The 26,697-nt window shown below is 34.8% G+C and overlaps 1 long non-coding RNA gene across 1 annotated transcript in view; it reads left to right on the top strand.

The window, feature by feature from the left end:
• The window catches only part of LOC309819546, a 636,463-nt gene that overhangs the window by 337,232 nt on the left and 272,534 nt on the right, over window positions 1-26,697 (top strand). The window lies entirely within an intron of this gene.

Genomic DNA, 26,697 nt, shown 5'->3' with positions numbered 1-26,697 from the left:
ATAGATAACCCTTTGGGCAGAAACCTGATTGTCCCCAGAAGTGTCATAGATCACACTATCAACTAGCCTACTCCCAAAAACAGCAGCTGGAGGATGTGTCTTTTAGTCATGTCATATTTGTTATATTTCCTGGCATGTTTTGATGTAATTTGTTTCAGAATCCATTGCCAATTTACTGGCACTGATGCAGAAACACTCAAATAATGGCCAGTTAGTAATAATAGTAATTTCCTTCCCTTCTTTCCAAGATTTATATAAATTATTAAGGTAGGTTGGTAATACACTTAGATGAATTTTTAGTTTGAACAAGTATGTATACTTGTTTTATTTTTCCATTCCAAGAAGCATTTAATTACAACTACTTTGTGTAAGCCACTGTGAGAGACTGATAGAGAAAGATGGCGAAGTGGTAAACAGTGAATAAACAAGGTTTTTTTTTTCCCAGAAAGTTCACTATTAAGAGTTTTGTATATACTTTAAATAATAACATTGAAATGACTCATGCTAGGAGGAAATGGCTTGTACTTTGTGGTAGAAAGTATCATCCATATGCTTAATATTGCACAATAACATCAACATTGCAATACATAGAGGATATTTACTATTGGGGAAAAACTGTGCCAAATGTTTCCAGTAGATTGTGTAATTTCATTCCTATGCCATATTCATGTGTATTCCCATGCCATACCCATGAAGAAACTGAGGCATGAAGTTAACTCGCTCACACTAGGCTAGCAAGTGGCAAAGTATCTTGTCACTTAAGGTGGGGGGAGGGTTCTACCTCTAATACCTGATGAAAGAAATTAATTATCGTAACTACAGTGCCTGTCAGGTTTGTAGGTCAGCTCTAACACTTAATAAACATATAACTTAGACAAGTCAATGGACTTCTGTTGCCTTCAGTTTTTCCATCTATGTAAAAAAGGAGATCATTTAAAAAAAAAAAGATCATTGTCCTAACTCATAGGGTTCTTGCAACAATCAACTGAATCACATATATTAATGTCTAACATTTTAAGTTATATTGTTAATTTTTACTACTACCCCTATTAATATTTACCAAGACAAATTTGAGGTACAATATGTTTAGAGAAACTTTCAGATGAATAATGCTGTACATTGATAAGATTAGCTGCCACAAAATGTCCTATGCTTCTTATCACTAGACTTATCACTATGCTTCTTATCACTAATTTTGCATAAGACTGTTATTGCCTTGGGTGGGTGCTGGGGAAGTAAGGAGAGATCCCTTTATTCACTCACAGAGACCAGTTCATTAGTTTCCTTATGTGCTAGTTAACTGAGATAAATTCTGTAAGAAAAAATGAGAAATGAGAAACAGACCATATATTCAAGAAGCTTACTATCTACTAGAGAAGAGCAAAAAGAAACAGGTGATTTGATTATGATGGGGATACACATCATGTTAAGGATATACTCATGAGTTTATTCCAGAATGTAAGAATTATAAGGACAGAGGCATTTTCTTGTTCACTACCGAAACCTCTATGCTTAGAAAAGTACCTTGCTCCTGGCAGGCACTCAGTTAGTAGTTGACAAAGAGTGAGTTCTCTAGAGAGATGCTAAGCCAAAAGAAGGAGTCAGGGGAAGCTTTTTAACTGGGGTGACAAATAGAAGTAAGGTCAAGAGGAGAATGAAAGTTATTCCAGAAAGTATTTATCAATTGTAGAAAATCCTAGAATCAAATAGTTTCGAGAAAGTGTGAGTAGTTTCCCGTGGCTGGAGTTTAGCTCTAGAGGGGAAGTGTGAGAAGGAGAAGAAGAGGTCTTGAGGAGCCTTGCACACCCTGTTAAGGAGTCTATGGCTCAATGGGAAAATATACAAGTTTGTCAACAGCAAAGTGACAGAGTTAGATTTGCCTGTTAGAAAAACCAGTATAGCTATAGTGTGGACAGTGATTGAGGTGGACAAAAAGATAAATGAAGGGAAATGATAAATATAATTTTTTCTACAGCTTTCATGCAGGTCATTTGAGCATAGTTAAATATATTTAATTAGGAAGCCCCTTATGACATGTTCATGCTTAGTCTTTGCAATGCTTAGCTGAGCATAGTGTTAGAAGCAGACAAGTATAAATGGTAAAAATTACACTGCTAAGGCTTAATTCTGTTGATACCTGATATAAAACACAGTTATGAGATTTCATAGTCTAAGAAGCATTAAATATTTAATTAGAGAAAAGGAATAGACATGTGCAACAGAGAAAAGCAACTGTGAAAAAAACTATACCCTTTAAGAATTCGCTAAAAAACTCTCCTGATTGCTACTCATTACAGTAATTGACCTGAGATGAAAATTTTGGATGTAAATTTCTGAAAGCAAAATATTTTCCATTTTAGTAGCAAACAGCTGAATTTCATAGGGATTTTGCTTTTTTGAACAATTTCAGCTTTAATGACTAAGAATTGTTCACAGTTTCCAAAAATTAAATATCTACTTTGAACTCAACATTTGGAACCTGGGTCCCTCTTTAGTCAATTATAAAACAGAAAGCTTTGTGTGATAGATTTTATGTATAATTCAATATAAAGCATATAATCTCTCTTGTATTTTGATTTAATTTTTGACATCTAAAGGTTTCAGCTGATTGAGATGTTTCCAATCTGTTAAAAGTGAAAAAGACATTTTGATGCTTCTATTTTTAATATCCTTGTTTCTAAAGTTCTATTTCCTAAATTGAGGGGTTTCCAAACATTACTAAAAAGAATTAAGAGTGCTACAATTTCAATCTGACTGGAGTAGGTTCACAAGGCATCTTTCTCAGGGAATAATATTCTTGTTAATATGTCTGCTTCCTGTTATCACTCCAAATCTGAAAGAAGGACTTTGAACATCTGTATACTGCATGCTCTTTTTTTTTTTTTTAATAAATTTATCTATCTATTTATTTATTTATTTTTGGCTGCATTGGGTCTTCGTTGCTATGCACGGGTTTTCTCTAGTTGCGGCGAGCAGGGGCTACTCTTCATTGCGGTGCACGGGCTTCTCATTGCAGTGGCCTTCTCTTGTGGAGCACGGGCTTTAGGTGCGTGGGCTTCAGTAGTTGTGACGTGCCGCTTCAGTAGTTGTGGCTCGTGGGCTCTGGAGCGCAGGCTCAGTAGTTGTGGCACACGGGCTTAGTTGCTCCACGGCATGTGGGATCTTCCCGGACCAGGACTCGAACCCGTGTCCCCTGCATTGGCAGGTGGATTCTTAACCACTGCGCCACCAGGGAAGTCCCTGCATGCTCTTTTCTATTGATATATTACTATGTCCTAGTAAGCGACATGCATGATACCCGAAGAAATATAACTGCTTCCTCTGGGGTAATATATTTGTAAATAATAAAAACCCAGTAATTTGCCCTTATCTCAATTAGCAGGGTTATATAATGATCACAGAACATATAAGAAAATGACAATGTGAATTTTCAAATTGTGCATAGACCATGAGTACTCTAGTTGAATAATCTATCTTGCAGTCTAGAAATTATGGTAATTTCTTGGGCCATTAAAGGAATATTACATTCTAGAAAACTTCATCGAGTTGTACAGCCCAACCTTGTATACAGAATCTGCATTCATGTGCTTGCTGAATTAGCTGTATTTGTATATCATTAAGGAAAAGGAAAAACTCAAGTTATCTACTTCATACTTCTTCACATCTTTACTACTTTCCTCAAAGAGAAAAACTAATTCTACTGGTTGAAATCCAGTGTACCTAGTAAGTAACTTTACTATTTTACTGTCAAGGAGGTTGAAGATAGATTTTCCTGAATGGTCACAGTATAAACAAGAGTGGGATGGTCAAACATAATAAGGAAGTGGTAGAGTTTTCAAAAGTCACAGGATTTGTTTTAAAAGGAAATTTTATATTTTATTTTAGTTGTTATCGATCAAATGTATGTACATGTCTGTAAAAATTACAATTGCAATATTTATCAAATATTCTTATTTTTTCATAATTTTGAACATTTATCCAGATATCCTGGGTGATATATGTAGCTATAGTTCAGTTTAAAAGTTGTATAGAATTACATTGAAAAAAGTGCCACAACTTATTCTAGGTTGATATCTTTTTAGCATTTTAAAGATTTTGTTCTTTGACATATTTTTTCTGATAAAAAATCAGCTATTATTCTTATTTGGTCCTTGATATGTAATGTAGCTTTTTGTTTTCCTGTTTAAAGATTTTTCTTCTGTGATATTTTAAAATTTTAATGAGATATAATTCACACAACATAAAATTCAACCAATTAAAATGTACAATCCAATAGTTTTTTTTAGTATATCACAGAGTTTGGCAATCAGAACCACTATCTAATTTTAGAATATTTTCATCAACCTCAAAATAAACCCTGTATCTATTAGCAGTGACTCCCATTTAACCCCTAGCCTACCAGCACTACTTAACCACTAATCTACTTTCTGTCTCTATAGATTTGTCTTTTCTAGACATTTTATGTAAATTGAACCATACAGTATGTGGTCTTTTGTGACATTTAGCATAAAGTTTTAAAAGTTCATCCATGTTGCAGTATGTACCAATACTTTATTCCTTTTTATGGCTGAATTATATTCTACTGCATGGAGATCTTATATTTTGTTTATCTGTTCATCAGTTGATGGGCATATGAGTTGTTCCTGCATTTTGGCTATTATGAATAATGTTGCTATGAACATTTGTGTACACATTTTTTTCCAGGCATATGTTTTCAATATTCTTTGGTAAATATGTAGTACTGGAATTGCTGGGTCCTATGATAGCTCTATGTTTAACCTTTTGAGGAAATATCAAATTATTTTACAAAGTGGCTTCATCATCTTAAAAATCCCCTGCAGTGTATGAGGGCTTCAATTTCTCTACATCCTCACCAATACTTATTATCTCCCTTTTTAATTTTAGTCACACTCATGGGTGTGACATGGTATCTCATGGTTTTAATTTCCATTTCTCTGGTGACTAAGCAACTTTTTGATCAAATTTCATGTGCTTATTGACCATATATATCTTCTTTGAAAAAATTATCTATGCATTTTTAAATCTGGTTATTTGTATTTTTTATTGTTGAGTTTTAAGTGTTCTTTATATATTGTGGCTATAAGTCCCTTATCACATAGAAGATTTGTAAATAATTTCTCCCATTCTGTGGGTTGTCTTTACTTTCCTCATGGTTCTATTTGCAGCACAAAAGTTTTTAATTCTGAGGAAATTCAATTTATCTTTTTTTCTTTGTACTTATATTTTGCTACTATATCTAAGAAGCCATTGTCTAACCCAAAGTCACAAAGATTTAATCTTATGTTTTCTCCTAAATGTTTTACAGTTTTAGCCCTTAATTTTAGGTCTCTAATTCATGTTGAGTTAATTTTGTATATGATGTGAGGTAAGAGTACAACTTTATTCTGTGCATGTAGATATCCATTTGTCCCAGCATAAATGTTGAAAAGACTATTCTTTCCTCATTGACTTATTCTGGAACTTATTTCAAAAATCAATTTACCTTAAATATAAAGGCTTATTTCTAGATTTCTTTAAACTTTAAAAAATTCCTTTCAATGATGTTTTGTAGTTTTCAGCACTTAATTCTTGCATCTTACTCTATTTAATATTATTGTAAATTTAAATATTTCTTAATTTTATTTTCAGAGTATCATTATACTAATGTATACAAATACAGTTGACTGTTTTATATTTATTGTGTATTCTGCAACCTTGATGAACCTTGAATTTATTAGTTCTAATAGATTTTTTTGTGTAGATTCCTTTGGTTTTCTATGCAAAAGATCATGTCATCTGTAAAAAGAAATGGTTTGACTTTTTCCTTACTAATTCAGATGCCTTTTAATTTCTTCTTCTTGCCTAATTATCCTGTCAAGAACCTTCAGTAAAATGTTGAAAAAAAGTAGCAAGAGCAGATACATTGAACATTGTATATAGTATTCAATAACAACAAATATAACGTGCTCAGGAATAATATAATCAAATATGTTTAATAATAATGAGGAAAGTATAAAATGATATTTAAATATGTAGATAAGACTCAGCTAAATCTGTTGTAGGGCTCAGTGTGCTTGTATAATTTTCCACAAATCAATCTATAAAGATTTACAAACCTATTTTAAAGGACAAGTTTGTTATTTTAGAAATTGCAGAGAAAATCTTGATATTCATATAGTATAACAAAAGGCCAAGAACAGAAAGATAACCTTGGGCAAAACAATACTTAAGATCCTATTGGTATCATATACAAATTATATTTTTAAAACAAGGTATTTAAATTGTATGATACTGGATCAGAACTATGTAAACCAATAGTGATCATTACAAAATTATTAGTATGGAGTATTTAACAAATAGTACTAGACAAATTGTTTAAATTTATTTAAATTAGTTCCTGTATCCCATCATAAGCAACTATCAATTCTATGTGATTTCAGGAACTAACTTTTGCGTTACTTTGATGCAGTATGTTTTTTGTTTGGTTGAAACAGAAAACAAAACCTTGTCAGTTCATTATCAATTCTGAGAAATGGGAAGAAACATTTATTTCCTAAATTTGGACAGATTGCATCTGTAACAGGGTTCACAACCGAGAACAGAGAGACTTTTTGGGAGAAGTCAGGAATCTACCTGAGAAGGAAAGAGGCTAGTAAGGAACCTGCCAAAGAGGTAAGTGTTAAACCACAGAGCAGTTTAGACAGATTTGGATAATTACTTTTTCCTGGCTGGAATGTAAAAGCATATTATAAATAGTGCATGGCTTGAACAATTGCCCTCAGATCCCTTCCCATACACTGTCACCTTGCCTTACAGGTTCCTATCCCCCTGTTTCAGATTGCCCATCTCCATATTTAGGTACAGCTGCCTCGCTATAGTATAATTCTGGATCATCCCACTGGCTTTTCCTTTGGGCTTCATACATAGCCCTAGACTTTTGGTTTGTTTGTTTGTTTGGTTTTGAAATACATCTTGTCTCTTCTTATACTTCATTTTAGTATTACAGGCTTCTGTCAGGTGGGGAGGCCCTGGGATACAGCAAAAGAGGTTGGGTTTAAGAAGGTAGGTGTTTTTACATAGAGCTCTCCCTGTCAGCCTGGATGCTGGAAAGACTTTGTTCAGCCTTTGACAGTAAGCACAATTTAGCCAACCATTTTGAAGCATTTTATAATGGTGAAATTTCATTCCTTTAAATGATGAAGCACATTCAACATAGTTCAGATAGATTGTGAGCTCATTAAGTCCAGGCACCTTGCCTTATTACTTACCACAATCCTTAATACACTATAGGAGCTCAGTGAATGCCAAATGAAAGAATCAAAGAAGAGGAAAAGCCAAACAAACAAATCTTACTTCTTAAATACATTTGTTCTTTCAAACTATATAGGATGATCAGAGAGATGAAAAGTTTAGCCAATTTTTATGCAGCTTTTAAAAATCCAACTATTACCATAATCCTTTTTATTATTTCTCTTCAGACTCATGAAGTAGCACTGGGATATTGCATGTTGAAATTAATTTTAAAATTTAAATCCAAGTTTCCAATATTCCAGATTTTTCCAAGGCTAATAAACCCTTAGTTTACTATTCTTTTTACAAAAATGTACCACACCCACATTTTTATCATTAGGTTTATGTTTCTAACTTACAGCTTTTCTTTCTTTTAAGAATCATAAATGCCAAAGCTTTCCAGATCATTGATTCCACCGTAATATTATCCCATCTAGTTGACTTTCTCATATATTTTTTATGTAGGTTTTTTTTCCTATTTGACATTTCAGCAATAATCTTGAAAAAAAACAAAAATTCTAAATTTTCTCTGTTTTTAACATTACAGAGAACTACTCTTCTTAATTGTGGCATTTAATTGATTGTGTATCCATTTCCTTAAAACCTTATCTTCTGGTTTGCTTTCCAGTTTGACAATTGACAGGTAATAAAATGTTTAGATCAGCACTTTCCTGAAAACTTACAAAAAAGTCAAAGACTCAATGTCAAGTTCTTGCAGACTTATTTAATCACAATGAGTGGAAAGGAAGACGTATTTTGATTAAGACTGGCTAAACCGATCAGTAAAGACCTTGAACTTGCTTAAGTTACTACTGGCTATTCCCAGTAATGGTGATAGCCTAAAAGTGAACCCTCAAACCATTAACACAAAATGAACAAGAGATAACTTGAAAAAGCGTTTTTTTTTTCACCTTATAATTATTGTTTCAAGTTTGTATACCTACATTGGTATTCTAGATACTTATATTATTCTATTGCTGTTGTCCCTGTTGGTTTTTTTTCTTTTAAAAATATTTTCTCCAGCTTATCCTTTAGATAACTTTATTCCCCAAGCTCCATTAAAAGCACAAATTGGGGAAATCACAGAAGGAATAGCCAGCAAGGTATAACGTTTCAGCTTACCATTTTTGCAGATCCTAATTTTGATATAGTAGTTGAAGTTCAAAAGGCAGAGAAGGTCAAGGTGAAGGTGTACTACTTCAAAATCCTCAAGATCCATTGGATATAAGACTTAAACAAACAAGAAATTACTCTCATTGATTAAATGTAGATTGAATTAGGAGGGAAAAATCACAGGCGCTGCTAAGGTTATGTCCCCCACTCATTGTTTAACTCAGCATGACTGATTCAATCTGCTGAGCCCCAAGGAAGGCCAAAGATGTCACTCACAGACTCCACACAATGCAGGAGCCTTAGAAGAGCAAAATCGAAAAGTTGCACTTTATCCACTCACAGCCTGGAGCCACTGTTCTCATTCGGTCTTGTGTTAGCAGAACAATAAATTGCAGCAGGCATTGGGCTGTTCCTCATAATAATTATAAGTATCCCACAGGCAAAGCTGTTGTTGCTTTTAAGACTTGACAGAATGTGTCTTGTAGGCATGACCCAGCAGATGGGGACTTTTTCGTTTTATCTTTCCCCAAAAGCTACCTAGGTGAAATATATAAAGCATCTTGATAAGGGATATATTTTCTCCTGTACGGGTAGTTTGATCACTATAAGCTGCCCCTCTTGTTCATTCACCTTAAAAATAATTGCCACTCTGTGGTAGAAGAAGTCAAGTACAGCCACAGAGGCAGGGATAGACCTTTTGCTCCATCCTGCTAATTGGTGTCACCTACTGCACTGCTTTATGTATTGATGGTAGAAAAAAAAAATGAAGCAGAAAATTAAGTGTGAAAGGATTTTTTGTCCTCCTGTCACTTTGTACAACATTTAGTTCAGTTGACATGACACTGTGCCTTTTGTTACATAAAACTGTCACATTGTCCCCTCTGGTTAGCTTCAGTTGCTGCCCAAATCAATAATAACTGTCAAAGCTGTCAAATAATGAAAGGATCCTATGATATGTTGGCTGCAGTAAATGATATTTTTGACTATCCTTTTCAATGTTACCCAATTAGTTTCAAACACATATTAGAAATGAAGAAATGAGATAAGCTTTGTAAATGATATAACAAACTTGAAAATGAGGACATCGCTTATGTACATTAGTTATATATTATTGGATATAATTCTTATAATTTTTAAAAAGTCAGTTTTAGATGAATCATTTTTATATAATGAGAACTTTAATTCCTAAGCAAAGATGTAACTCAGAAACCCTGAGCTTCTATCATTTCCTCATGTATGTAATGATAGCATTTAGTTATCAGAGGGATAATTTATTCCAGATTTACATACCTATGGAGAAGCCCCTAAGGTATGGTTTGATCATGGGAGGAAGTTGTCACTTACTGTTATTGTTTTCCATCTAGGCAATATAGCTATTGCCCTCTTATAGTATTTGTAATCAGGAAACCAAGTCACAGACAGCTATAGATGGAACCAATGGTCTTAAATATTCCTGATCAGTCCCTCTAATTGAAAACCATTTGGGGAAAACTCAAGAGTGGTTCCTTAGAAGCCTTGGATGAACTAAAGAACTATATTTGTATTTTAGGTAAACTGATCTCATTCCACTTTGTTCTACTCAGGGATAACATCTCTATGTCTTCATGTTTCTAGTCTCTAACCAAGAAAAGAGCGCACATACAAATTATGTAATTCCCACTTCCCTGAACCAACTGTTCCAAGCTTTTTCAAAATTTGTGTGTTAGCCTTTGAGTTTAGCATGCTCTCAGTGACCCTCTTTTCAGACCCCTCTAACCACACTTCACACCCCCGATTTTTAAATTGTCAGAAATGTTCAGAATTAATTCATCGCTTTACATCTGATGTGACTTAGAGAATTAAGGTTCATGCATCCTGTATGAGTTTCCCTTGACTCTCCAGTGCTATGGCCTATAGAAATCTAAAGTGCCCTCCTCCTCCATGTAAAACTCCTACACATACTTAACATTGATTTGGCTCAAATGTAAAACTGAACACCTCTGAGTTCTCCAAATAATTTATTGCTACATGGAAACATTAAGTATCTGGGTAGACTTTATTAGATACACTTTTTTTTTTTTTTTTTGCGGTACGCGGGCCTCTCACCATTGTGGCCTCTCCCGTTGCGGAGCGCAGGCTCCGGACGCGCAAGCTCAGCGGCCATGGCTCACGGGCCCAGCCGCTCCGCGGCATGTGGGATCCTCCTGGACCGAGGCACGAACCCGTGTCCCCTGCATCGGCAGGCGGACTCTCAACCACTGCGCCACCAGGGAAGCCCTATTAGATATACTTTTGATTAAAGTTTATGAGTTTATATATTAAACATTTTCCAACATCCTTTCACACATATTCTCTCATACTGAGTTAGTGTCATAGACTCCTGCACATAAAGGTAAAAAGAATGCATTCCAACAAATTATTATTTAGTCCCAAGTATTCCAAAGCTGTGGCATTCTTTAGTATTTTAATAAAAATTATTTAGATTTTAAAAATAGAAATGAAAAAATATCTGGCTATGGCTTCCCTGGTGGCTCAGTGGTTAAGAATCTGCCTGCCAATGTAGGGGACACAGGTTCAAGCCCTGATCCAGGAAGATCCCACATGCTGCGGGGCAACTAAGCCCATGCGCCACAACTACTGAGCCTGTGCTCTAGAGCCCATGAGCCACAACTACTGAACCCATGTGCCACAACACCTGAAGCCCACGCACCTAGAGCCCGTGCTCCACAACAAGAGAAGCCACCACAATGAGAGGCCTGTGCACCGCAACGAAGAGTAGCCACCGCTCACTACAACTAAAAAGAAAGCCTGCGTGCAGCAATGAAGACCCAATGCAGCCAAAAATAAATAAATTTATTAAAAAGAAAAAATCTGGCTACTATCCTTCATATATGAATTTCGGTAACGGGCTGAGAGAGAGCATTTAACTCTCTCATTGATGCACTAAGTCAAACCTGTTCTGTAAAATTCTGCAAGGTTTCATAAATGCTTACCAAAAAAAAAAAAAAGATCTTGGGTACAAGAAAGAGTAGTCAAATTTACCAAAAATATTTAAAATAACCCTTACAATATCCATATGCTTTTGAATAGAGTATAGTCACTTATGTTGGTAAAAATAATAATACATAAAAATTAAAGATTTACTTAATTTATTATAAAATAATATTCTGACAAAATTCCTCCACTTTTATAAATTCATAAAAGTGCAAATATCCTAATCCATCTAAATTTGTTATAGGAATATTTATCAGTAGAAGTCTTAGCTTGACTCTAGATTCAGGCATTTGTAGGTTAGTCTGAAGGATGCTGGGTTATGCTCACTAAAGCTCTATTTTATGATTGATTGGGGACATTTATGAATAATAATTTATCATGAAGATAAAGCTAAAGTTGAACTCATGTACAATGAATTATTATCAAAGAGGTTGCACGGTTTAGAGATTAGAATCATATCTGTTGCTGATTTCTTTCTGGCTTAGCTTTATTGAAATTATCTAAGTCTTAGGATCAGGAGTCTGCAAGAAAGTAGAAAGGGAAAACTGAGAGTTTATTCAGTCCATAAACAAAGCAGTGGCAGCACAGATGTCAGTAGCTGTAGCAGAGTTTGAACAAAATGTTACTAAAAATAAAACATACCTGATTTTTTTGGAAACAGATTAAGCAGTGTTTAGAAGGGAATTTATAGTATTTTTTTTAAAGGTTAGTAAAATTAACAGATCTACAGCTCTATTGATCAAGGAAGTAAGCAAGCAAAGGATGGCACACCAATGTCAGTTATTTAGAGGGGGCACCACTACATACTCCAAAGAAATTAAAAGAAATTAAGAAAATATTACTGTCTACTTTATGCCAATACGTCCAACAATTAAGATGAAATGGGCAAATTCCTTAAAAATACAAGTTATCAAAAGTGACTCAAGAAGTTGAAGATATGAATAGCAGTATAGTACTGCATTCATTAAGTACATCTGAGTCTTGAACAGTGAGTGATAGGGTTAGGGGCATCTACACCCTGCACAGTCAAAAATCCGCATATAACTTTGTAGTCTGCCCTTCGTATCTAAGGTTCCACATCTGAGGATTCAACCGTCAGCAGATCTGCAGTACTGATGTTCATATTTATTTTAAAAAATCCAAGTATATGTGGGCCCATGCAGTTCAAACCCACGTTGTTAAAGGGTCAACTGTAAATTAAATTTGTAATTAAAAACTTTCAGAAAGAAAATTAAAGGCCTTGACAGCTTCACTGGTGAATTCTATCAAATATTTAATACAGAAACAATAGCAATCATGCACAAGTGCTTTTACAAAAAAAGAAATGGGAACATTTCTCAAATATTTTATGAGCCTGAATTATTCCAACACCAAAACCAAATAAAGATATAATGAGGAAAGAAATTACAGACGAGTATTCTTGGATAGATGCAAACAACAAGACAATATTGGCAAATAAAATATATATATATATGTAAGAATATAGTAGTTCATCACCAAGAGGGATGTATCCAAAAATGCAAGATTGACATCCAGAAAGCAATCAGTGGAATTCAATGCATTAGCAAAATAAAGAGGGAAAGGATGTGGTCATATTTATCGGTACAGCAAAAGCATTTCAAATGAATCAACGTCCGTTCACAGTGAACCTCTCAAAGCAGTAGAAAAAGAACTCCCTGACCTGATAAAGAAATCTATGAAAATTTACAATAGTATCATATTTAGTGTCAAAATAAAGAATGCTTTGCACCTAATATTGGGAACAGGCAAAGATTTTTACTCTTCTCACTTCTATTCAACCTTTCATCAAGGGTCCTAGCCAGTTAAGTAAGGCAAGCAAAGGAAATAAAAGGCATATAAATTTGAAAGAAAGAAGTAAAATTCTTTGAATTCACTGATAACATGATTGTGTATGTGGAAAATCCTAAGGCATCTACAAAATGATCTACTAGACCTAATTACTGGGTTTATTTTGATAATAAATTTTACCTTCCTTTTTTGGGAGAAAATGGATGTTTTTATTTTTTTGTAATGCAGTTGATTTACGTTTTGTGGGAAAATGTTTTTTATTTCCAGTTTTTCTTTATACTAAAGAATAGAAAATAGATTTTGTTGATGTTGGCAATGAAGAGATGGACTGTAGTGGGTACCCATCATTTGTATCTGGCCCGACATTTTGGATCATTCCTTCAACATTTGGAAAAACGTCTCTGTATTTAAAATCCTTCATTATTTATATAGAGTAAAAAGAAGCACTATATTTACAGGCTTCATTGTCATTCGATATAGGTTTCACCTGCCAGATGAATCAAAGGAAGACTGTGATTAAAAAAAGAAAACTATTGAGCAATCAAGTAGAGAATGGGGTATCCATCTCTTGACACTAGTGACAGTAGATACTGCATATTTCTATGGGTGAAGAAAAGCTGTGGAAGCTTCCAGCCCCTTCCCAAGGCAGGATAGTTTTGGTGCTGGAGACAGTACCAGATTCCTCGTTCTGACAGTTGCTTCGTGGTTTTGTGATTGATGAGAATTTCACCTAAATTAACAGATAAAATCTGAAGTATGATGGAAGTTTGGATTGGCTTTCAGTCACTAACTTTATTACTCACCTAAACCACGCACCTTGCTGTGCAACCTTCAGCCCCATCCCATCTGCCACACCTCTCTGGGACCATCAGATCTCATTTCACTCTGCAGACTAACATTAGATGCATGAAAACACAAAAGTTGAACTTTGTTTCTTTCTCCCTTGCTTTTATGCTGCACGCCCCTGCCAAGAGTTAGTAAGTATATAACCTCTTGCTGTGGCCTAATTGATGAGTGTAGGGTGAATATAAACAAATTGGAAGGAGAAATACACATTGGTTTAAGGACCGAAAATTAACCCTGCCTATTTGAATACTTATATATTTGCTCCATATAAGCAAATTATACACCCTTTTCCAAGCATCCATATGACACAAATATTTATTTAAAAGCACCTCCCCAAACCATAAATAAGTTATAAAGAAATAAATTGCATAAACCATATTTTCTACCTACAGGAAAAGTAATGCAGAAAATTAATTTTTCTAAGTCTCAATTGCTTAGTAATTGTAAAACATCAAGTAACTCTTGGATCACAGCCCAAAATAAACTGATTACAGACTCTTAAAAACTCACTAACAATGAGAATTCTAAGTTTCTAAGTTGTAGCCAAAACGATATCCATTATAATAGAAAATTTATCCATCTTGGTGAACATTCCAAGTCTCAGTTGGACTTCAATATAGTTTTTGCAAGCTTTTAATCATTCACTTTCTTCTTTAAAGGAAATTAATCTCCATTTATATTTGTGGAAATCCTAATTCCAAAAGTTACCTCCTGTGTTCATAAAGGACTGAAATTAGGATATAAATTAGCTTTTCCATGTTATTGTCTCAGAACTGGCCACAAGCATGCTCTGTCATTCTGCTGCTTCCAGCTATAATTAGATAATAGTGAAAGGCAAGTCCCCATAATCCTGAATTTCCCTGAAGTACTCTATATTTTAATCAGATAAATGAACAACCTCTCAGTACCTTCTTCATGTTCTCAGTTTGTCTCTGGGAAATGTTTTGCTCTACCTTTTGTCAAAGCACAGATTACAGGAACCCTGAGAAAGCACCTCTCTGTGTCTGAAGGCAGCTCCTTAATGCTGAGTGGGCTCTGTGAACAAATGACTTGCATTGGAACATATATGTTTTCCAACACCTTTTAACCCATTGCATATTCCCTACCCACCAGAAACTGAGATTCTTTTCAGTAAAATGATCCAGAAACCAATCCAAGTTAATGGCAGACCTTAAATGCCCTTTGTGCAGGTGAGCAACCTGCATCAGAAGCCACTTGGGAGCTCTCCAACTAGTCCTTTCTAGTCCTCCCTGACTCAAGCAAGATGTGTTCTTGGTCTTTTCAGCCTAATTCTTTGTGAAGGTGTTACTGGTTCTGGAACCTCAGGCTTAGCATCCTTCTCCTTCCTGCCACTACAGAGTGTAGAGAAGACAAATCTGGTTTCTGGAAACTTAGGAAATGTGGCTTTCTTATGCTGATATAGAATAAGCAGCACAAGATGTTGCATGACCAATTCCAAGGAGTAAATTTTAGTTTATGTGTCATTTTATTGGAAATTATACTTCTACTGGAATCTTGGAAACTAGTATCCTATATAGGAGGCATGTGAGAGACACTAGAAAACCCAAACCACAACTTTTTGAGTTGGGCGAGCATTACCCTTGAAATTTATTTTCAATAATATGTTCTTCTGAAGGATTTTCAAATTCTGTGAAGTATGGTACATGCACATGAATTGATTTGGACACTCCAGCCTTCCTGAACACATCTCCAGGTTTCCTCCCCTGATCCATTATCAGCAAGCATGACACAAAACAATGTGACAAATATCCTACATATCAAAGAGGAGAAAGATCATTGCTCTATTAATTCCAAAGTGTTTAAATAAAAACATATGCTGACCGTCACAATGATGCCTGGTCTAAACAAAAATGCATATAGAATAGTAAGGAATGTAAAATACGAAGCAATGACACGTGTGAATTTCAATCGGAATCTACTTTTATATGAATGTAATTATGAAAAATTATTGTCTATATTAATGAAATAAATCAAAGTCTACTCATGTTACCTTCAACCTACTATTGATTTTTTAAAAATATAAAATATATGCAGTTATTAAATCCCTTATTAGTAGTAGTAATTATTTCTGCAATTTGTCTTAATTATACTTAACAATCACCAATACTTTTGTTGTTTTTATAAAAACATGTTTACCCCTTTGTGTCTGACGGTTTTTGTGGATAAAAAACATAAGAGGATTGAATGGCAATAATCAGTTCTATTTAGTTCTAGAAGCTAAAAATCTCTTTCTGCCGTTTTGGATATAAGCTGCCTAATGCATCCTCTTCCTACTTATAATTTTATTGCTTGACTCCTTTGCTTTCCTAATTCGTGTTTCATGTATGATTTCTCCACATAAAAGTCAGATACTCTTGATTCGCAGAACTCTGAAAATATACCATATTTCCGTCTCTGCATGTTGTGCCAAGATTCCTCTGACCAGGTTGCTTTAAATGAACAAATTATAATATTCTGTTTGGAAGTTCCTTTGATAGTTTATTGTCACCCATCACTTTACCCATGACAAAGTGTCAGCTTTCTCAGAATATATTTCCTGGCTTCAATGTATATTGAAGTTTTTCTTTGTTATATTTTGATAAGACAATTTTGAAGAAAATGGTTTAAAAGTGTGCCCTCTGTGACTTTGCCTACTTTGAAGTGTTATTAGGTTTGATTTTTATATATTGTAACTGTGTGTCTAATGCATATTTTATATATATATATATTATATATGCGATGACATATATCATGTAATAGTATATGCCTTCTTATTTCTGTCGATAATAGAGACTATATATATTAAATATATATATATATATGTATATTTAACAATATTAGTTCTGGAATTATGCCACCTGGAACTGAATCGAGTCCTTACCACTTAATAACTGTGTGATAGGGCAAGACAGTTAAACCCTCTATGTCTCAGTTTCCTCATCTGAAAAATATGAATGAAGGTAATAACAGCCTTTACCTCATAGCTTTGTTACGAATATTGAAAGAGTTAACCCTTAGAACACTACCAGGACTTACTGAGCACTCAGTCAATGCTTGCCATATGATTACATATTATTCCTCTCTGTCACTTTTAAGGCTTTGTACGCACAATTCTGTTTGCGAGATAAACACCACTTGCTTTCATCTTATTAGCATTTGCAGAGTATACCTTTTTCATTTTCTTTATAGTCAGTCTTCCATTTTGGTTTTGAATGTCTCTCTCATAGAAAGCAGAGTTTGGTATGATTTTCAAGTTATGTTTTCCATTTCTATTCTTTCTCTGGTTAACCATTGTTATCGCTGAAACTTAAAATCATTTTTCTAACCAGATTAGAAATAATAAATATTTATTTTATCTGGGATTCTAGTTCCAGGTTGTTAACTTTATATAGTCAGTTTACTGAGGAGTAACAAGTAACCATGAGTTTTATTCTTTTTCCCGTTTCCACTGCTTCTTGAATCTGACTTCTTCCTCCAGTTTATTTATCTTTTCTTTTCTGAGGTTTTTCATTTGTTTGCTTGGTTTTAGTTTTGTAATATGTTCTCTGGTAAATTTTTCAGAAAAAGGTTTGTCACTGTAAAATAGTCTGAGTTTTTTTCATGTACTAAATGTTTACTTGGCCTTCATATATAACTGAATGTGGATGCCTATATTCAAAAGCGGTTTTCTTCTGAAATTTGCAAGCATTTCTCCACTATCTTGAAGTAGCCAATGATGCTGTGAGAAATTTGAAGTTAATGTGATCCTTATTCCTTTGTAAGTAATCTAGGTTATTACTTTTAGCTTTTGTTTTTATCATGGTGCCTTGTAGTCTCACTATGACATGTCTAGGTATGTGAGTAATCAACACTTCTGCCCCACATTGGTAGACTGAATTGTTAGATGATCTCTAAGACCTTAACCCCTTGCTATCATTCTCATGACTGTCTCATGGCAAAAGAGTTTTTTCAGGTGCAGTTAAGGTTATTAATCAGTTGATTTTAAGGTAGGGAGATTATCTGGGTGGGTGGAAAGTCTCAGCTGGTAACAGAATGGAAGTTAGAGGTTTGAAGCAAGAAAGGGATTTGACAGAAGGGAGGTTCTCTATTGCTGAGATAGAGGAGGACACGGGGCAGTGTTATGATTTTGTTAAGTCAACATTTGTTGAGTAGAGCCCCTGGGTACCAGACAGTGAACCAACCGAGATTCGACAAAAGATCACAAGAGAAATTGAGACAGAGAAGTTCACAGGTCCTGGAGGAAGTACATGGCCTACAGAGAGGTCAGGGCAGGGCTCAGACAGAGAGAGAATCAGGATCTAGGGCACATGCCTTTATTAGGGTAGAGAGCTTTGGGGTTCCTAGGCTAAGGACAGGTTGATCACATAAAAAAAGGGCAGGGTTCTGGTAAGCTCCACAAGGGTCTTATATAATGGGTGCTCTGGAAGACTGAGGAGACTCCCACAAGGGCCACTGGGAAATCATATCAGGAACTTACATTACATTACTTGTGACTCTGAGGGCTGTTATCTAGAGCATGTGTTTGCATATGAGCCTAGTGTCAGGTTAAGGCCCTTTCAGGTTACTTGGCCAAACAAAATAGATGCTGTGGAAGCAATATCATGGAGTAGGTCAGCTAAACTCTGGACAGGCCAGGACCTGAGAGTGACTTCTAGGAGCTGGGAGTGGACCTCAATTCCACAGCCACAGTGAACTGAATTCTCCCGACAACTTGAGTGAGCACAGAAGCAGATTCTTCTCAGGGCCTACGGATAAGAGCCCAGCTAGGCCCACAGCTTGACTTTGGCACTGTAAGACCCCCAGCAAAGAACCCAGTCAAACCCATGTTTGACCTTCGGAACTGTGAGTTAGTAAAGAGCTATTGTTTTAATTTACTGCATGTATAGAAATTTTTTACATAGCAATAGAAAAATAATAAACCACAATACATCCTCTTGGTGGATATATTAGACATCTCTTGTGCTCTATTTTGTCAGTCTATCTTTAGCCCCACCATTCCATGGCAACCAGCTTTGCACAGGTGCCCCTCGTCTCAAAGGCACTTTGCATCTCTCACTTCCAGAACCAAGCCTACTCTGAAGCTGTGATGTGGGATGTCCATGGGAATGAACCTGGCAACCCAGAGGTAGAGGACTTACAGGGTACCCTCAACCACTGGGACAGGAGAGAGAAGCAAAGTGTCCCCCAACCTTTATTTTCTAATTAGTAAATCTGTGACATATTCTATATGGCATTTTAAAAGATCCTCAGGGGGTCAAGTTGCCCAGACTCAGGAACTTACCCTTTTGCTGATTCACTTATCAGTCAACCAGTTCTGATGTCTGGTATCACTGACCAAAATAAACAACCTTTAGGAATCCCCTGGTTTCAGACTCTGCTTTCAGCTGAGGCAGTAGAGGATGGGCAGTGACTTTCTTCTGTGTATTCTTTGGCTCTGGTTTCCTTCTTCTGGGACTAAAGAGTAAACTTGTTTTTATTATTTTCACTGAAATTATGGAACTACCATTAATCATTTCTTAGAATTTGGGGTGGGAAGATGAGGCTGCCAAATATCTTCCAGTACAGATTCTCCCTGTCCATATGATTTAACCAAAGTGAATCATATCCCAACTCCCAGATAGCATTACTTTTTTTCTATTTTTAGTACACTAAAAATGAATAGATACCTTTGTTTATTTGAATAACTCATCTTTTTGTTGCACCAGTGTGTGTGCCTGTGAGTACAGATAGCCCATATTCTTAATTGCTCCTTGATGAAACTGAGATAGAGGACTTTACACAGTATTTTCAAAAAGTGGCCTTTTGGATTCTGTCCTAATAAGTTTGTACAAAATTATCTAAAGAGTAAGAAGGAGACACTACTTATATTTGCCACTGTAATTTCTCTGTTTTTCTCATCCTAACTGGCTGGTAGCTGGGAAGTCTATAATGGTTTATCTGTATGTAAGATGCCTCAATTTTGTGACAGATACTGTTGGTTACCTACAAAGCTGACATACCCCACGCCTCTTCGCAGATCTAGAGGTGAATTTTGCTTAGTGTAATTCTGCTTAGATATAGAATTTTGTATTTGACCCAAATTACACAATTTGGAAGTAAGGGGATATAGGTTATGGGGCTTCTAGGAAAATTCTTCTGCCCTTGACACGTGAACAGGAGTAAAGAATTTCCTTTTTACTATTCCTTCACATATATTTTTTTTAATTAGTAAACTTTATTTTTCTAGAGCAGTTTTAAGTTTACAGAAAAATTGAGTGAAAAGTACAGAGTTCCCATATACCCCTTCCCCTCTCCCCTCCTGCATAATTTACATAAGGGTTCACTCTTTGTATTATCTATTCTATTTGTCTTGGCAGATGTATGGCCTATATACACCAACGTAATAGCATACAGAATAGTTTCATTGCCCTAAAATTCCACCTATTCATCCCTCTTTCTCTCCCTTCCCTTGAGTTCCTGGCAGTCACCACTCCTTTTACTATCTCCATCATTTTTCCTTTTTCAGTTGGAATAATATAGTGTGTAGTCTTTTCAGACTCAGCAACATGAATTTAAGATCCAGCCATCTTGGTAGCTTCCAAGTTTTGGCAAGTATGAATAAAGTTGCTATAAACACCTGTATGCAGGTTTTCACGTGGACTTAATTTTCAATTCATTTGGGAAGCATAATTGCTGGATCATATGATCTGGCTATGCTTAGTTTTGTAAGAAACTCCCAAATTATCTTCCAATGTGGCTGAACTATATTGCATTCCCATCAGCAATAAATGCATTTCACCAGCATTTGCTGTTATCAGTGTTTCGGATTTTAGCCATTCTAATAGGTGTGTAGTGGTATATCATTATTGTTTTTTTTGTGTGTGGTACGCGGGCCTCTCACTGTTGTGGCCTCTCCCATTGCGGAGATCAGGCTCCGGACGTGCAGGCTCAGCGGCCATGGCTCACGGGCCCAGCCGCTCCGCGGCATGTGGGATCTTCCTGGACCGGGGCACGAACCCGTGTCCCCTGCATCAGCAGGCGGACTCTCAACCACTGCGCACCAGGGAAGCCCCTCATTATTGTTTTAACTTACTTTTCAGGAAAGACGTATGAAGTTGAACACCTTTTCTGTGCTTTTGGGCCTTCTGTATATCTTCTTTAGTGAAGTGCCTGTTATTGAGTCTTCCCATTCATGAACACAGAACAGCTCTCCATGTATTTAGGCCTACGCTTTTAAAGTAGGTTTTTTGATACTCCTGTAGCCCCTTACTCTGTGGGCAATGGAGAATTCATGCTGAGTGCAGGAATCTATGACCCTGGACTTTCTAAATTTCACCCATGTTTCTGGTTCCATGTCCTGCGATATATATTGAAATCTTATTTTGACTCAGTTTTAACATGTATCAGTGATATAACAGGGACAGAGCTGACTGTACTAACCCTTTGTACTGTAGTCTCTAGTTCCAAGATCACACTGCCTCTGAATTCTTCACTTAACTGCCTTTTGTGATTCATCAGGTCATTGCCCTTGTTCAAATTCTTCACATATAGTTATAGTTTTCCTTACAGTCTGATGGGTTCACTCACTCCTCACATTAGCAGACTCTGCTATAGAGAATGAGAGAAGGGGGGAGTGAGGGAGTGTGAAAGGGAAAGCGTAAAGGTGAAAGATCCCTGGCACCTGTGTGTGAGTTGTTATTTATACTCTAAGTCTGCTTCAGTGAGCTTAGTAATATTCACTGTTCTACAGTTCGCCATAAAATTACCTAGTGGGGTAATGTTTTGTAGGTATCCTAATCAGGAGATTCACAGACTTAAAGCAAAAAAGAATTTTTAAAAAAAATTCTACCATCCACCACCAACGATACCTGAAGTAAACAGAAGGAAACAAAAAATATAGGAAGGTTGAGAATAATTTCAGTCTTACACAGCACAAACTTTCTATCTCAGATAAGTGATGAAATAAGCAAAAAAAGACAACACCCATATATTTTTGTGTGTTAAATAAGAATTCTATTTTATGTCAGTTCTGCTATGAAAGATGCCATTTATTGCAAAATATTTCCAAGATATTATTACACTGACAAGGAAAACAGGTCACATACTAAGTCTTTTTCCTTAATACCAGTAATTGTGTTTGAAATGCATTAGAATTCTCCCAATCTGGGCTTTTATTTAGGATTGCTTTTCTTTCTGTGCACCAAATGGAATTACGAGTTTTCTGGAGCACAATGTGCGTCTATACTATAAACAGCTGGACCTTCTGTGTTTGCTCCATGATCTGCAGAAAAGTAAGAATCTTGACAAACTATAAAATACAGATAATTTTGATATTCAGCCTCATTTTCCTCCTAAACCAATCAAATTCCCCTGGTCACTAACTCTAAGTGAGACCAGCCTGGATAGAATCAGGTTTAATAATCCTGGCCTGAAACCACCCTATAACCAAATCCTCCACAACAAAAACTTTCTAAAACCTAAGCTACTTGAGTATTCCATGTGAATAAATTCATCTGGTCAGTGGCAAGTTTCCAATGCACTAGATTTAATATTTGATCTCAACAGGTTTTTCTGGTGGCCTTTGAAGGGAATTTGATATTAATTATAATATGCCATTATGAGATTTTTTTTACACTACCTAAATTTGTATGCAAGTTTATAGTTCTTAAGAGTTTTAGAAAGATTTCCTTTTCCATGCATATGGTTGTATATTTTTATATTTCACTGCTACACATGATAGTAATTAGTACAATTCATCAACCAATTCCCCTATGTTTAATCTATTCCCAGTCCCATACAATGATTTTATAATTAATACTTTGTAATATAGTTTGAAAACTGTCCTTATTTTAAAAAATTGCCTCATCAATTTTTCCCTTTTATCCTTCCACTAATAGCTTGTTAAATTTTAAGCAAAATTCTGTTCTGATTTTTTACAGATTGTACTGAATTATAAATAAATTTGGAGAAAATTGTTTGATAATGGTGAATTTTCCCACTTAGGAACCAATTTATGTTATATTTTTTCAATTCCATTTATATATTTGAGATGGGTATCGGAGGAAGAAAGCTGTCAATATCATCTCCTTCAGGATTGAGTAAAGATATAGAGAAGAGGGAATCAAGAAAAAACATAAAGGCTATACAATGTGATTTTTTTAATAAACAGCATATTGATTTATTAAGGGTCCATTTGTGTAAACCACATGTATTTCAGATAAATATGTATAGGTGTAGGTGAATTTTACCAATATGCTAATAATAATTTATTTGGGGGTAGCAGTTAATAAGGAGTTTTAAATTATTTTACTCATATGTTTTAAATTTCTGAAATTTTCATGATTATTAGAATATTTTGTATAATAAAGAACCATAAACTATTTTATAATATTATAACATGTTATAGTCTTAATAACTATTAATAATATTTTATAACAAAAATTGTTTTATTTTTCATTAAGTATAAATTAAAAGTCTTATTTTTTCCAATTACATTTAAACATCTATTAAAATAATAGTGTATTTCATCTCATTCAATTTTTAAAATTGAAAATTATTGATAGATTTTTTTAATGTTGAACCATTTCTGCATTCCTGAGATAAACTGCATTTGGTTATTATATTTTATTATTTTATGCAAAGATAAATATTAGTTTTCTAATAGTTTATTTGCAAAATTTGCATTGATATTCATAATTTGAATTACTTTTCTTAATATCATACTTACCTTTATGAATTGGTAGCCAGTCAAAAAGTCAAAAGATAGTTCCATCTTTTTTTCTGGATGGGTACTATTTTGATAATAAAGGAATTACCTATTTCTTCAAAGTTTGCTAAAACTCACCAGTAAAATATACTTGTCCTGGCACCTTCTTAAGAGGTATACACTTGACCTCTTTTTCAATATCGTCAAAAAGCTTAAACCATTCATTTTCTCCCTCTTTCTTCAAGAAAGTTTGATCATTCAATTTTTTTGGAAAAGAAACAGTTAATCTACGTTGATGGTTGTCAACTTGGGCATCCCTGGAGGATATTTGGAAATGTGTGTAGCCATTTTTGATGTTTATAATGACTAAGTAGGGGCACTAGATATTAGTGATGGATTGCAAGCATGATGAACACCAACCAATATATAGGAGAGTCTTACACACACACACACACACACACACACACACACACAAGCCCCAAACAATTATCACACTCAAAATTTTGCACTCTTTGAGAAATATAGACCTATAAATGCAAATTCATTGCTGTACTGTTGCACATAATATTATTTTATACATTTAAATATACAGATTTTATTTTTAATTAAGTCTTTATATGTAGCATTTTTAATACTTTTATTTTACCTCTTCAAAAATCTCTTTCAGACTTGCAAAAAGTTTGTTAACTGCATTTGCACTTTTTTAAAAACAGCTTTTAGTTGAAATCCTAGTTCTTCCTCTGCTCTATTAACAATTTTTATTTTGAGATAATACATAATATCAATATCAAAACCGGGACACTGACATTGATGTTACCCACTGATCTTAGACATATATCACCAATTTTATATGCACTCATTTGTGTGTGTGAGTGTGTGTTATTTGTGTATGTGTGTTTGGTTCTATGCATTTTTATCACTTATGTACATTTATGTGACCACCACTACAGTCACAATATAGAACAGTTTTGTCATAAGTAGCTACAATCACGTCTATCCCTCCATTCATCCCAAACCAACCACTGGCAACCATTAAGCTATTCTCTATCTTTATTCTATTTTCATTTCAAGATTGTCACATAAATGAAATCATTTATATGATTTACAGTTGATTCTTTAACAACATGGATTTGAACTGCATGGGCCCACTTATACATGGATTTTTTTTCAGTAGTAAATACTACAGTATTATACCATCTGAAGTTGGTTGAATCCACAGATGTGGAACCTTAATATGGGACGTCAAATATGGAGAAACCAGTGAATAGGGAGGGCCAACTATAAATTATATGTGGATTTTCAACTGGGTAGAGGGTGGGCACCCCTTACCCCTGCATTGTTCAAGGGTCAACTGTATTTAGTATTGGCTTTTTGGTATAACATTTATATGTTATTGGCCTTATTTTTCATTTTGCATAATTCCCTTGAAATCTATCCAAGTTGTTGTATCAATAGTTCATTCCTTTATATCGCTAAGTAGTATTTCATGATAGGGATGTATAACATTTTGTTTAACCATTCACAGATTTATGGCATTGGTTGTTTAAAGTTTTGACTATATGAATAAAACCACTCTGAATATTCATGTACAGATTTTTGTGTTGTCTTACCTTTGAGATAAATGATTAAGTATGCAATTGCTGGATTGTATGATAAAGAAATGTTTATAAATAAGAAACTACAATACTCTTTTCCAAAGTGGTTATAATATTTTACATTCCTACCAGCAATATTTAAGTGATCCATTTTTTTCCTGCCATCTTGATAGCATTTGGTGTTGTCATCATTTGTTTGTTTATTTTAATAGACCCTATTTTTTAGAGCAGTTTTAGGTTTACAACAACATTGAGTGAAATTTACAAAGATTTCCCATATACACACTGTTCCACACAGGCACAGCCTCCCTCATTGTTCAATGTCCCCACCAGCGTGGTACGTTTGTTTCAGTTGATGAACCTACATTGATGCATTTTTATCACCCAAAGTCCACAATTTACATTAGGGTTCACTCTTGATGTTTTTAATTCTATGTGTTTGGACAAATGTATATACATGTAATCACCATTATAGTACCATATAGAATAGTTTCATTGCCCTAAATATCCTGTGTGTTCCACATATTCATCTCCCTCTCCCCTCTGGCCCCTGGCAATCGTTGTTCTTTCACTCTCTTCATAATTTTGCTTTTTCCGGAAGGTCATAGAGCTGGAATCATACAGTATGTAGCCTTGTCATACTGGCTTCTTTTACTTGGTAATCTGCATTTAAGTTTCCTCCATGTCTATGCATAACTTTATGACTCATTTCTTTTTAGAGATGAATGATATTCCATTGCCTGGCTATACCAGAGTTTATTTATGTACTTACCTAGGGAAAGACATCTTGGTTGCTTCCTAGTTTTGGCAATTATGAATAAAGGTGCTATAAATATCCATGTACAGGTTTTTGTGTAGGTAAGTTTCAACTCCTTTGGGCAAACACTAAAAAGTGTCATTTCTGGATCGTACGTTCAGTGTGTTTAGTTTTGTAAGAAACCACTAAATGCTCTTACAAGAGTGTTACACCATTTTACATTCCTACCAGCAACGAATGAGAGTTACTGTTGCTTCATACCCTTGCTAACATTTGGTGTTTTCAGAGTTCTAGATTTTGACCATTCTAATAGGAATGTAATCCTATCTCACTGTTATCTTAATTTGCATTTCCCTGATGATATATGATGTTGAGCATCTTTTCATATGCTTTGGCCCATTTTTTACTTGAATTGCTTCTTTTATACTTTTGAATTTTAAGAGTTCTTTGTATATTTCAAATAACAATATCTTATATGTCTTTGCAACAATTTTCTCCCAGTATGTGGCTAGTATTTTCATTCTCTTGACAGTATCTTTTGCAGAGCAGAAACTTTTAATTTTAATGAAGTCTATTGTATCAAATCTCTTTTTTATAGATTGTGCTTTTGGTGTTGTATCTAAAAAGTC

This window comes from Grampus griseus (genome assembly GCF_964374135.1).
Source record: "Grampus griseus genome assembly, chromosome: 3".
NCBI classification, from domain to species: domain Eukaryota; kingdom Metazoa; phylum Chordata; class Mammalia; order Artiodactyla; family Delphinidae; genus Grampus; species Grampus griseus.
The sequence above is the reverse complement of the archived record's forward strand: the minus strand, read 5'-3'. Positions and strand labels throughout refer to the sequence as shown.